Source organism: Miscanthus floridulus, chromosome 5 (assembly GCF_019320115.1).
Source record: "Miscanthus floridulus cultivar M001 chromosome 5, ASM1932011v1, whole genome shotgun sequence".
NCBI classification, from domain to species: domain Eukaryota; kingdom Viridiplantae; phylum Streptophyta; class Magnoliopsida; order Poales; family Poaceae; genus Miscanthus; species Miscanthus floridulus.
In genome coordinates this window covers 7040954-7052413 of record NC_089584.1, presented here as the reverse complement: position 1 = coordinate 7052413, position 11460 = coordinate 7040954, and positions in this window count along the sequence as shown.

The window sequence follows — 11460 nt, the reverse complement described above, 5'->3', positions numbered from 1 at the left end:
GGGACCACATGCTCAGATATATGTCAATCAATATGGGTTCATTGTAAGGGATAGGATCCCAGTTAGTGCTCGTGAATGGAAGCAGAAGATATCCGCTCCTAATGTTAGTTTTGTATCTGATCGTGACAAAAACCTAGCTTGAAGAGATATCACTCAATATTTCATATTACAAGCAGATGATGCTTTGAAGGAGCTAGTGAGGGATTGGACAATGAAGAAGATGGCAACATTGTTTCAGAGTTGGGAGAAGACATTGTATAAAAAGTTTATCTTGAAGAATGATACGCCGAATTTTTCAATGCTAAGACGTTTGTCAAGTTGGAGTCCCATTGGGATGACTTCGTACAATACAAGACATCTCAAGAGAGTGAGGAACGTGTGATGAGAAATCGGCAGAATGCCCGACAGAAGCAATACCATCATCGCTTGGGATCAGGTGGTTATAGGAGTGCTATTCCCAAGTGGCAGAACCTAGAAGCAGAGATTACTGCCAAGGGAATCATACCTGAAATAATAGAGAAGAACTGGCCTCAACGCGCGAAGAATTGGTTCTACGCTTATGGGGGAAGCCTAGACCCAGACACTGGAAAGCTAATTTTCAGCCAAAAAATTGAGAGAGCAACACAGAGACTAGCTCGTGCTAGGAAAGAAGCTGATAGTGGTGTTTCCAAGCCCAACAGAGAGAAGGATGAATTGACATATGCCCTAGAGAATCCCAAACACGATGGTCGAATAAGAGGCTATGGGGCGGTTCCATGGCTACAAGCATCCCCAGCAGACAAGGATACCTATAGAAGCCACCAGAGAAAGAAGAATGAGGAGGCAGACCGAATCAGTGTATTGGAGTAATTTGTTAATGAATCATGACAAGCATTGCTTGAATCACGTGAACGAGAAAAATCTCTTGAGGCAAGAATGCAGGAGGAGATCAAGAGGCAAGTGTAGCAAGCAATGAGTCAAATACAATCGTAATCAACGCCGAGAGTCACCATTAGCCCCGTTGGTCAGATGAAAAGCAGTTGTGCTTCCACGGAGCTGCCAGTTATTCAAGATGACGCTGGGTTACGCTTCCCTATTGATGACATTACCGAGCCTCTAACAATATGTGAGCTGCACATTCCAGATAGTAATAATGCATCAATCATGGTGGCTATCGGGGTTGTATCTCCAATAGACCGAACGAAGACACCAAGAATCCATGGGTCAGTTATTCAACCTGGATATGCTAGCGTCTCGGTCGATAGAGTGCTCAAAGGTTACATCAATGTTCCTCTTGACATTGAAGGTGGTGATGGGGAGAAGACACTAGGAGAAGCAGAGAAGACATTTATTCAATGGCGCAAACGCTTCATCATCATTCCTGGGACGCCACCGCTTCTTCTACCTCACCCTAGGTATGAATGAAAGTGAATGAAATATTATTTTTCATTAATTTTATATTGGCTTCAAAAATAATTGACTCACAACTTGTTTTTGTAGCAGGGTCTTCCCCCAGCCTAGCCCAATCATTCATTCCCCATCTCATCACAGCGTCGTGGGGGGCGAGACGACTTCATCCCCACGACGATCTTCAACTCCTACACCGGCCCCATCGCCTCCACAACGATCTCCAACTCCTACACCGGCCCCACCGCCTCCGCAACGATCTCCAACTGCCTCCACGCCGATCTCCAACACTGGCCTCATCGCCTCCACGTCGGTCTCCAACACCGCCCCCACCCCCTCCACAGCGACACACTACAGAGACGTCTAAGGTCCTGGTGGCAAAGAAGACCCTGAAAAAAAGAGTTATTTCTCAAGAAATACTTCCTAAAAAGACTGATGAGCAAATAGCAGCTGAAGAAGACAAAAAAGTGAAAGATTTTTTATAGATATCCAAAAGCAGAGACAAGCGAAGCTTAAGGAGAAGCCATACTTTTACATACCACGAGATCTGCTGAGGCAGAAGGTCGAAGCTCACAAGAAAAAGATGCTTAAAGTTCGTAAGCCTCTGCCACTATCAGACTATGACCGCTCCCTCGTGAAGTCACATGATGCAGATAAGAAAAGGAAAAGAGCATTAGGGAAGGATGTCCCACAGCTCGGACAACAGAAGCAACCAATGCAAAATCTTGTTGTTGCTAATGAATATGGTTCCAACATAGAAGTCTATCGACCAGACAACTCTGGAGAAGTGTCGGTTCAAGACCTTAATGCTTTTTTTGAACTAACTGATTTAACCTTGGATCAATTGATGGGCAAAGCTCTAATCCAGAACCTGGAAGTTGATACCTGGAAGACTTATAAATTTGGCAAAAGTCTGTACAACCCTGCGGCTCTGAATGAATTAGGTACGTAAATGTACTTGCTCAACAAGTGGTACATGCAGACATGTGGCATGGGTGAGGAGTGGATCTTTGTTAGATTTAGAGACCATTATTACTTCCGTGGTGATGACATCTTACATATTAGTTTCGAAGAATTGCATCAACTATACCACATGGACGCTCTGGACAAATCAATCATTAGCTCCTTTTGTTTGTAAGTGATTCGTACTTTTATTTAATAAACTTACTTCTATGAGTACGCGTATATAATTATCCTCACATGTAACTTATATTTATATATAGATTCTAGATGTCAGAGCTCTAAAGAATACAAGACACCAGTGTTAGCTTCATTGATCCTTATATCGTATTCAAAACCGATATTATTGCCAAAGAGCAGTGGGTATCTGAAGCACAGAAGAATATCATGAGGTTCTTCGTGAAGCAGCACGACAAGACAACAATACTTTTCCCGTACAACTTTGAGTAAGTGTTAATAATAATGTAGTCTACACATTTTATGTAATATTAATACAACTTATATGCATGTACGTGTGTGTATAAACCAATGCAGGTTTCACTGGATACTCATTGTCATTGAGTTAAATTCAAGTCGGTTAGTAATCTTGGACTCGTTGAGAAAAAAGCGGGCACTATACCAAGATATGATAGACATTATCCAGGGGTAATTTCGATCGCGCACAACTATTATTGAATAGACTTTGCCATAATTTATTAACGATCGTACATTATTGGTCGCACAGGGTTTGGAAAGAGTTTATTCGATAACACCGCAAGGATTGCAAGGCACCACTTAATGTAGTTGAAATACCAGTAAGTTGTACTATATATACTTCCCCACGTGTTTAATTACTATATCATACTTCAATTTACGTGTGAGATGATGAGAATAATCTTCTTCTTGTACAGTGGTATTTGCGGCAGCAACCAGATAATAACTTGTGTGGATACTACGTTTGTGAATTTATCACTGCACACATAAGAAGAACTCCTGAAGATGTCCTCAGAGTACGTATATATCAATTTTTATTTATTTTTAAATGAATATATATATATATATTAATACTTTTCCTTTTATTTCAAATGCAAGACTGAATGGTTGAAACAAAGGGTCATGCAAAAAGACCATCTGAAAGCAGTTCAAGAGTCAATAGCAGGATTTCTTCTAGAAAAAGTGCTAAATCCCAACGACGAGTTCTACTTTGATCCTAAGGAATAAATGATATAAATTAAATGTTTATTGATATCGTTATTTTCGAGAACAAGATTATGAAAGTGTTGTATATATACATATATATCTATAATATATATAGTTTCATACTTTATTCGAATATAATAATGCTCGAGATGAGAATTAGATGTAATTATATGCGTGCGTGTATTTATATTAGCAGCGTAGAATACGTACATAAAAACATATTATATATTAAACAAATATGTGTAACTGAACTGAAAACAAATTAAACAAAAAAAAGAAAAAGAAAAGGAACCTTTAGTCCCGGTTGAGGTTACCAACCGAGACTAAAGGGTGCGGCCACGTTTGCTCGGCTGGAGGGCCTTTAGTCCCGGTTGGTAACACCAACCGGGACTAAAGGTCCCTCTTTAGTCCCGGGATCGTTGTCCCGGCGCGGTAACCGGGACTAAAGGCCGTTACCGTCCGGGACAACAAGGCCATCCTGTAGTAGTGACATCGGACTTTGATGGCAAAGTTATTTTACTATGTGTCTCTAAAATGATAACATTACATGGAATAAATCAGACTAATGCCAAGCTGATTCTACACTGGGTTGAATACACCAAGAACCATATTTTCCTACTTGGGAGTCTGCATATTTCCTTGGTTACCTCTTACTGGAGCACTAAAGCAGATTTCAGATAACCCTGTGCATGGAGTATTTTTGTTGCAGCTCTCTGGGGTTGCGCCACATACAGATCAACAAGAAGCTAGAGATAAGTACTGCTCGTGTACTCAATCTGCACTATCACATCATATTGTCATCAAACGTGTGGAGTACACAAGTGCAAGTTCAAGGATAATTACGTGCATCATTTTTCACAGTGAGGTACACGTACTCAAATCTGCTTTTCCATTTGTGCTACCAAGGGTTCCTCTCATTCTTTGTAGCGCATCTACAAGTCAACACTTCAGAACTATGCAAGTCATCACCTACAAGACGATGGCTGGTTGTACCATCCTCGAGCTCCAGTTCTATCACCTGATGATTGAAGATCCTTGAAGGCTTTGGTCCCAGCAAAGTGAATCCATGTCAAACTTCTGTTATACCAAACAATGGCAATGCTTATGCGGTGATTGAAACATCCATAGCTTGGGGGCAAGCCGTTGCTTAAGCAGGGGAGAATGTCATGACCTAGCACATAGGCCTATAATAGTATTAGGGAGTGGGTCATGGTTTAGGCCTGCGTGCCTTTCATTGTGTTGGACTTGGCCCATGTATGAAGCCATATATACCTTTGGCTGCTCTGTAGACGGTATCGATAATGAAATGAACTAATCTACTACCTCCAAACCTTCTGTTTCTCTCCTCTTCTCCGTTCTTCTCTAGAGACGGCGCCGCCGATCTCGCCACGCCGTGCGTGTACGCCGGTAGTTACCTCAAGGATCGTGACAGGATCATATATGCATGCATGCATCATGCACGCACTGATTTGAAAGATGGTTGGTTACACCTAGGTCATATGCATGCATCGCGCACTGTGCATGCATGATGTCGATGTACAGTACGTATGTAGGCTAAATGCATGGATGCTCAATAATATGACATATGATTTATTACTTATTTCTACCCAATTTATACTCTAGTCACTACTAGTAGTTGGTAGTTTATAAAGGGGTTGTCGACTAGGCGTGTGATTTTTTGGTCGTCCAAGAACGGCGTGGAATCTTCACATTCTTGCTCTCATTATTGAGATCCTACATTATCAATGGCAGTCACATTCCTGTATTTTCACGAACTGACTGTAGCTTATTAGCTGGTTATATCCCTTCCTCATGAAAACTATTCACCGGTCAAGTCCTCACCTTGACACGGGTTCTTGCATACGCAGACTCTGAGACTCTGTAGCATTTTCAGCACAGCAAAAAAAGAAACTATAGCATTTCAACACAGCAGGTCACATTCATGGCTGAAGGAAGACTAGTCGTTCTCTTCATGAAGAAAGGGTCTCCCACTCATTTTCTGAGCATTATTGTAGCTGGGGAAGACTTTGAGCACAGTATGGTAGCAGTGATCTGGTCAAATAAGCTCCTAATAATTAATAGATACAGATGGTACGGTGTACAGTACAGGAAATTAGAAGCGGATCCTCAAGCAAGCTAAGCTATCCATGCATGACAGCGTCTCTCCGCCTGTACGTACTACGGTAAAGCCTAGCTAGTGATTGGATTTCGGCCCAGTTGGATTTCAGCCCAGTTCGGCTGGCTGGAAAAACGGCTCATGCTGATGCTGATTTGTTGTGAAAGAAAAACAATATTATTTCGTTGAAATGGTACGGCTGATAAGTTTAAACGAACAAGGCGGAAGAATCACAACGCAGCAGCTCACAAATTAAAGTTGCTCTTAACACCCTGTTCGCTCGATCGTTCCTGTGGTTTATAAACCAGCTGATGCTGTTTTGTTGTAAGAGAAAAATACTATATCATAGCTGTCGACACCGGCCGCCGGTTTTCTAGAAGACCAGACACGTACATACTGAAGCATTGGTTAGCTAGGATATATTACAAGCTGGGGTTCAGTGTCACTGTCCAGCCGCGATCTGGCCGATCCGTTTCCGTCCAAGATTATTCACCTGTAACCATCTGAATCCTCCTGACATGTGTTAAGAGCTAGCTAATAGCTCGTTCTGCTAGGTCACGTCTTCTCCAATAACGACTGCGAGCGATAGATAGTGCCAGTGCCAGTTTGCTCGCTCTGCTAGGAACAAATCGGATCCGTGACCGCGACCTGTCAAAAGCCGATTTCATGCATTCATCTGTCAAAACTCAGAAGATAGTGCCTGCCTGTTGACTCAGGATCGAAATTGAACTTTCGCTGAAGCATGGCACACCGTACAGTGTATATATACACACTATCTCTAACACGAACTGCACTGATGCATGATTCAATTGGTGTTTGTTGACGCAGCTGCAGCATGCAGTTCATTCAAAGACGACGGTACGGTGACAGATGGGCATGCATGCACGCCACAGCCGACAGGTTCCATCGTCGATCGTCCAGACAGCAGGCAGATATCCACGTGTGTATCCTGGAGATCTATCCTTGCCAGGATCTGATGCAGAGAGATCTGTATCGGATCTCAAACGAAGGCTACTTACTGGCGGTTGGACAATATAATCCAAATACAGTACAGCGGTTTGGAACAATGACATCCATCCATCGATCCATCGCGTTAGCTTGCTCCATCAATCGTCATCGCGTTAGCTAGCTCGATACCGATCCTATCGAATCTGACCATGACGATGTTTCAAACTAGCTGTCGGTTTGCATATGATGTGCGAGAGCAACCCGTGCCCGCTCCAAGTGAAAGCAAAAGGTTACCTGCACTTATGCGCAGTTGACGTCGACGTTGATGACGCAAAAACTAATCGATCGCAAGCGTCAATGAAAGTGAGGTTACTGTCAAAATCAAACTTTTCTTTGATTATTGGGCCATTGAAGACAACAGTTTTTTGTTTCAGATAAATAATTGATCCATTGGCGAAGAAGAAGAAAGGTCAAATGCATGGTCCGAATACAAGTACAATGGCAATCCATAAACGGTCGCACTGTCATACTTGAACCCATATAAACCCGGTAGTCCGTCAAGTACCACGATGGGTCTCGATAAATGATTTACAACAACCAAGATCGTACAGGATTCAACATACATGCCACATATTACATAAGGTTCATAGATACTTTTCATCATCAGAGTACGAATAAAAGTTATTACAAACCGAGTTTGATAAATAAAGCGGAAGCAAATAAGTTTGAAGATAAAGTTTCCAACATAGTTTGATACAGTGCCAAGCCAGATCACGGTCCACAAAAGCAAAGATAGGAATTACTAAAGAAGCCTGCCCAAGGCTTACTCCTCATCCACAGCGGGATAGAAGCAACTCTTGCAATACCCATGATACACAGTGCCATCTGCAACAATGGGAAAATAAACCCTGAGTACGAGAAGGTACTCAGCTAGACTTACCCGTCATGAACCAGAAATAAAATGACTCCAAGGATTATGCAAGGCTGTATAAGTGGACGTAACTCGACAACATTTTTGCGTAAAAGCAATTGAATCATGGTACAGTTACAATTCTTTACCAGGTTAATTATAACTATCCATTTCTAGGTTAGCAACTATCATATGCCAAACATGTGGTATATCATTTAGAAGCATACAATAGTAACCATAGCAGGTATTGTAATTCCATATTCATCCAAACCATTATGTTTCATAACACAGTTGCTACGATGTTGGGACTAGCCAAGTTTCTCACTATTCGGGAGAGAAGGCGATTCGAATCGATTTCGACCAGCTGGGAATTTATTCCTAACACAAACCCAGGTCTACCAGCCACGATAGCCTTAGGTCACCTTTGGTACAACTCCGGTACACATTTCGCGGGTTCGTACTGCGCCGCACAATCTAGAACACCAGATGCCAGGATGCTTAGGCCAAGCCTGGCCTTGGGCTCAGTCTGATCGTTCCCCGGAAGGAGCGCACAACAGAATGGTTCCCGACCTGAGTTGAATTACTCGGCTTCGCGGTCGGAACGAGTTATCCGGCCAGTTAAGTGAGAGGCATGCGTTCAATCTTGTCAGAAACGCCAACAATGGTACGGTCCTTAATCGACACAGACGGGGATAAATCCACACCCAAGACCTCCATGTCTTGTTGCTTCTCTATCGACTTCCTGTCTGGTCTCGATTTACTTTTACCCTATGGTTTTGTTCCACGATAGCAGATATAGCCAACCGTGCTTCGGTATCCACCTACATCTCGCAGGTGACAGGACATCACCTGACTTCTACCGATCTAAGCATGGCTAAGCATATATTCAATCCTGGACCTATACCGGTTAAAGGGTTAATATCTGGACAAGGAATTTACATGCATCAAGTGGTTTCATTCAACTCTTATAACCTAATGCATCAATCATAAGTACGTAAGTAAACATTTGTAAATTACTGGGAGATTTATAATGCTCCGGGGCTTGCCTCGCAGAAAAGAAGTAGGGCGGTGGTTAGGACACTCTGGAAGCTCTTCAGGGTTCTGCTCCATGCCTTCGGGAGCTGTGGCTTGCGAATCCTCCTGCGGGTTCCCTTCCTCTGCTTCTTCGAATTCCAGCAATGTGATCTCTTCCTCCAATCCTAGATGCATGAGTATGGCATAAGTATTACGAATGCATATATATTAACAAGTGCATCATGTCTATTGAGTAGGTGTATATCTCTTCTCGATTATTAATTAACTACTTTCTACAATGCATTGACTATGCCACAAAACAATAGCAATTTGTTTTACTCATAACTGGAGTTCTACTAATCCAAATTTAGTGATCCTGGACTTCCTAGAAAGCTTCTCAAATTCTCTACCACTTTGTTATGAACCATTTTTATAGTACACATCAGTTTCAACACGCAACTCCTCAAACTACAGAATTTGTCCGGAAACTATTCAAAATGCAATATAAAGTAACAATACTTCTACTTCATGTAATCATTCAAAATTTGACAACATAGAATCTACCAATAGTTTAAGCATACTAAATACATTTAAGATAATATAATGGCGAAGCCCAAACTATTTATTTAATTGCCTTTCTTATTTTATTTAGATATCTAGGTTAAATAATAAACATATATCAGATGTACTTCATAAATTCTCAAAAATTTACAGTGCCTTACTAATGCTATCAAAGGACTACTATAAAAATTTCATGTCATTTTACTAAGTAGAACATCTTATACAAAAATGACAAGGAAGCAAGGCTTGAAATAGCATAAATGGAAAACCCCATTGAAAAGTGTCAAGCAAGAGATTTCCTATTTTTCTTATCATCCATATGGTATTAGGATTACCTCCAACAAATTTCATGAATTTTGGACTCATAAATAATTTATAAAAATTCATGCAAGGATTAACTATTCATAAAAGAAAAATCTATAACTATAAATCTACACATGCACTAGTCCTCAAATTTTTACCAGAGTTCATACATGCTAATACTAGCTTACCACAAAAATTTCATAAATTTTGGAGCACAGGAACTCTATATATAAAATAAACAAATTTGAATGCATTCAAAAGCACAATTCAAATCCCTATTTAAATCTCCAAAATTTTCTACTGTAAATGTTAAAAACATATTTTTCCTAAATACTACACTTCCTAAGGAGCACTACCAAATTTATTTCACAAAATTAGGAGCTACCAAACTGAAGATACAAAAATCACAAATCACACTTGAATCTGGAATTTTTGAACTAGCCCTCAACACTGCTGTCGCTGACCGGTGGGACCCGCTGGTCAGGTGACCCCATGCGTCATCGACTCAAAAAAGGGTAGGCGGCGCTGCTTCATCACCGTGCGGCCAAGTTCGTCAGCGGCGAGCTTTACCAGCGACGGCACCTAGTCTACGGTGACCCTCTAGACCTTGCGCACACATTGGGCTATCTAGGCGGGCGAATCATCGGCGCGAAGGACGATGTCGTCGGCCATGGCGGCACGACGGTGCTACACGGCATGTGCCGGCCATCTCCGGCCACAGTGAGGTCAAGCAAGGCGAGCAACAGGACCACAGCGACCATGCGAACCGAACTACATGACCTAGGAGGCTTAAGGCGCTCCGACGAAGTACGGCCACAGCAACGGCCATGGCGGCACTCCGGCGAGAGTGTTCTCGCGGCGGCGCAAAGCGAGCAGCGGCTCACCTAAGGCATGATCTCGGGCGAGGCAAGGTGGAAACGATGGGGAGGTTGAGGCGAAGCTGAGAGAGCGACTAATTGGCGGATGCAGCGGTGGCTAGCGTAGGCAAGCCCGGCGAAGCGTCTGCAATGGCAATGGCGAGGCGGGACGAGCATGGCTGACGCTATGGCGAGCAAGGAGGAGGCGAAATGCGAAAAAAGAGGCGCGGGCAGGAGCGGGCGGTGCTGGCGGTGTTAAAGTCGCGCTCAGGCGCGTCGTGGCCTGACCGGACAGAGCAACGGCGACGCGCGGCCATCGCCACGGACACGCGGCGCGCGTGCTCTGCCGGTGGTCGGCCACTAAATGGCGTCGTTTAGCTCGTCAGTCAAGAATTGCCGAGCCTGACAGCGTGTTTTCAAGTCGATTAAACTCCTAATCCGTGGACTTCTAGCCAACACTTCCTAAACCGAATTTGTAGACCTATGTACCAGCTACAATACTTGTTCAAAGCACTTGTTCTAATTCCCAACCAACATCGAGTAAAATCAATCCAAAGTTGGGCTGACAGCACTGTCAGGGTACAAGACTTAGAAAAATTTTCTTAAGTGTTGAATCATGATTTTGCTGGTTTTTGTGGGACCTATTCAAGCTGTTAGAAGCTAAATCAGTCAATGACCCAAAAATAAAAGTTGTTCCTTATGTCAAACACTACAACTTTGCTTTAGTGAACTCCTCCATACAAGGTCTCTAACATCTAGTTCAACTTTGGTCAAACCTGCTACATTCAACTGATAATACATACCCAAAGCATGGCTAAATGACCAAACTAGCCCTAGCCCTAAATACCAAAGTTGTTCATGATGATATCCTAAGCATGTTTAAGCAATTTGCAAGGTCATTCAATCATTTCATGTAGTAGTCACTCATAGGGCCATTTAAAGTAATCACATGAAACATGACTTAAAGGCTTGATTATGAAAAGTGACTTTCATGAACAATGCTCTAATTGCTAACCCAAGTGTGGTTACATGTTTTTGTGACTCACAACCACCAAGTACATGTTTTCATTCATGATCATTTGCATATACACATGGAGACATGAAATAACGAGAAAGGTTGCATATGATAATGAAACATGTGATAACAAGCAAATGTTGCAGATGTTTCAATCAAATGTTTCAATTGTAAATGCTTGTTTATGAATGTGTGATGATCATGCTCATGT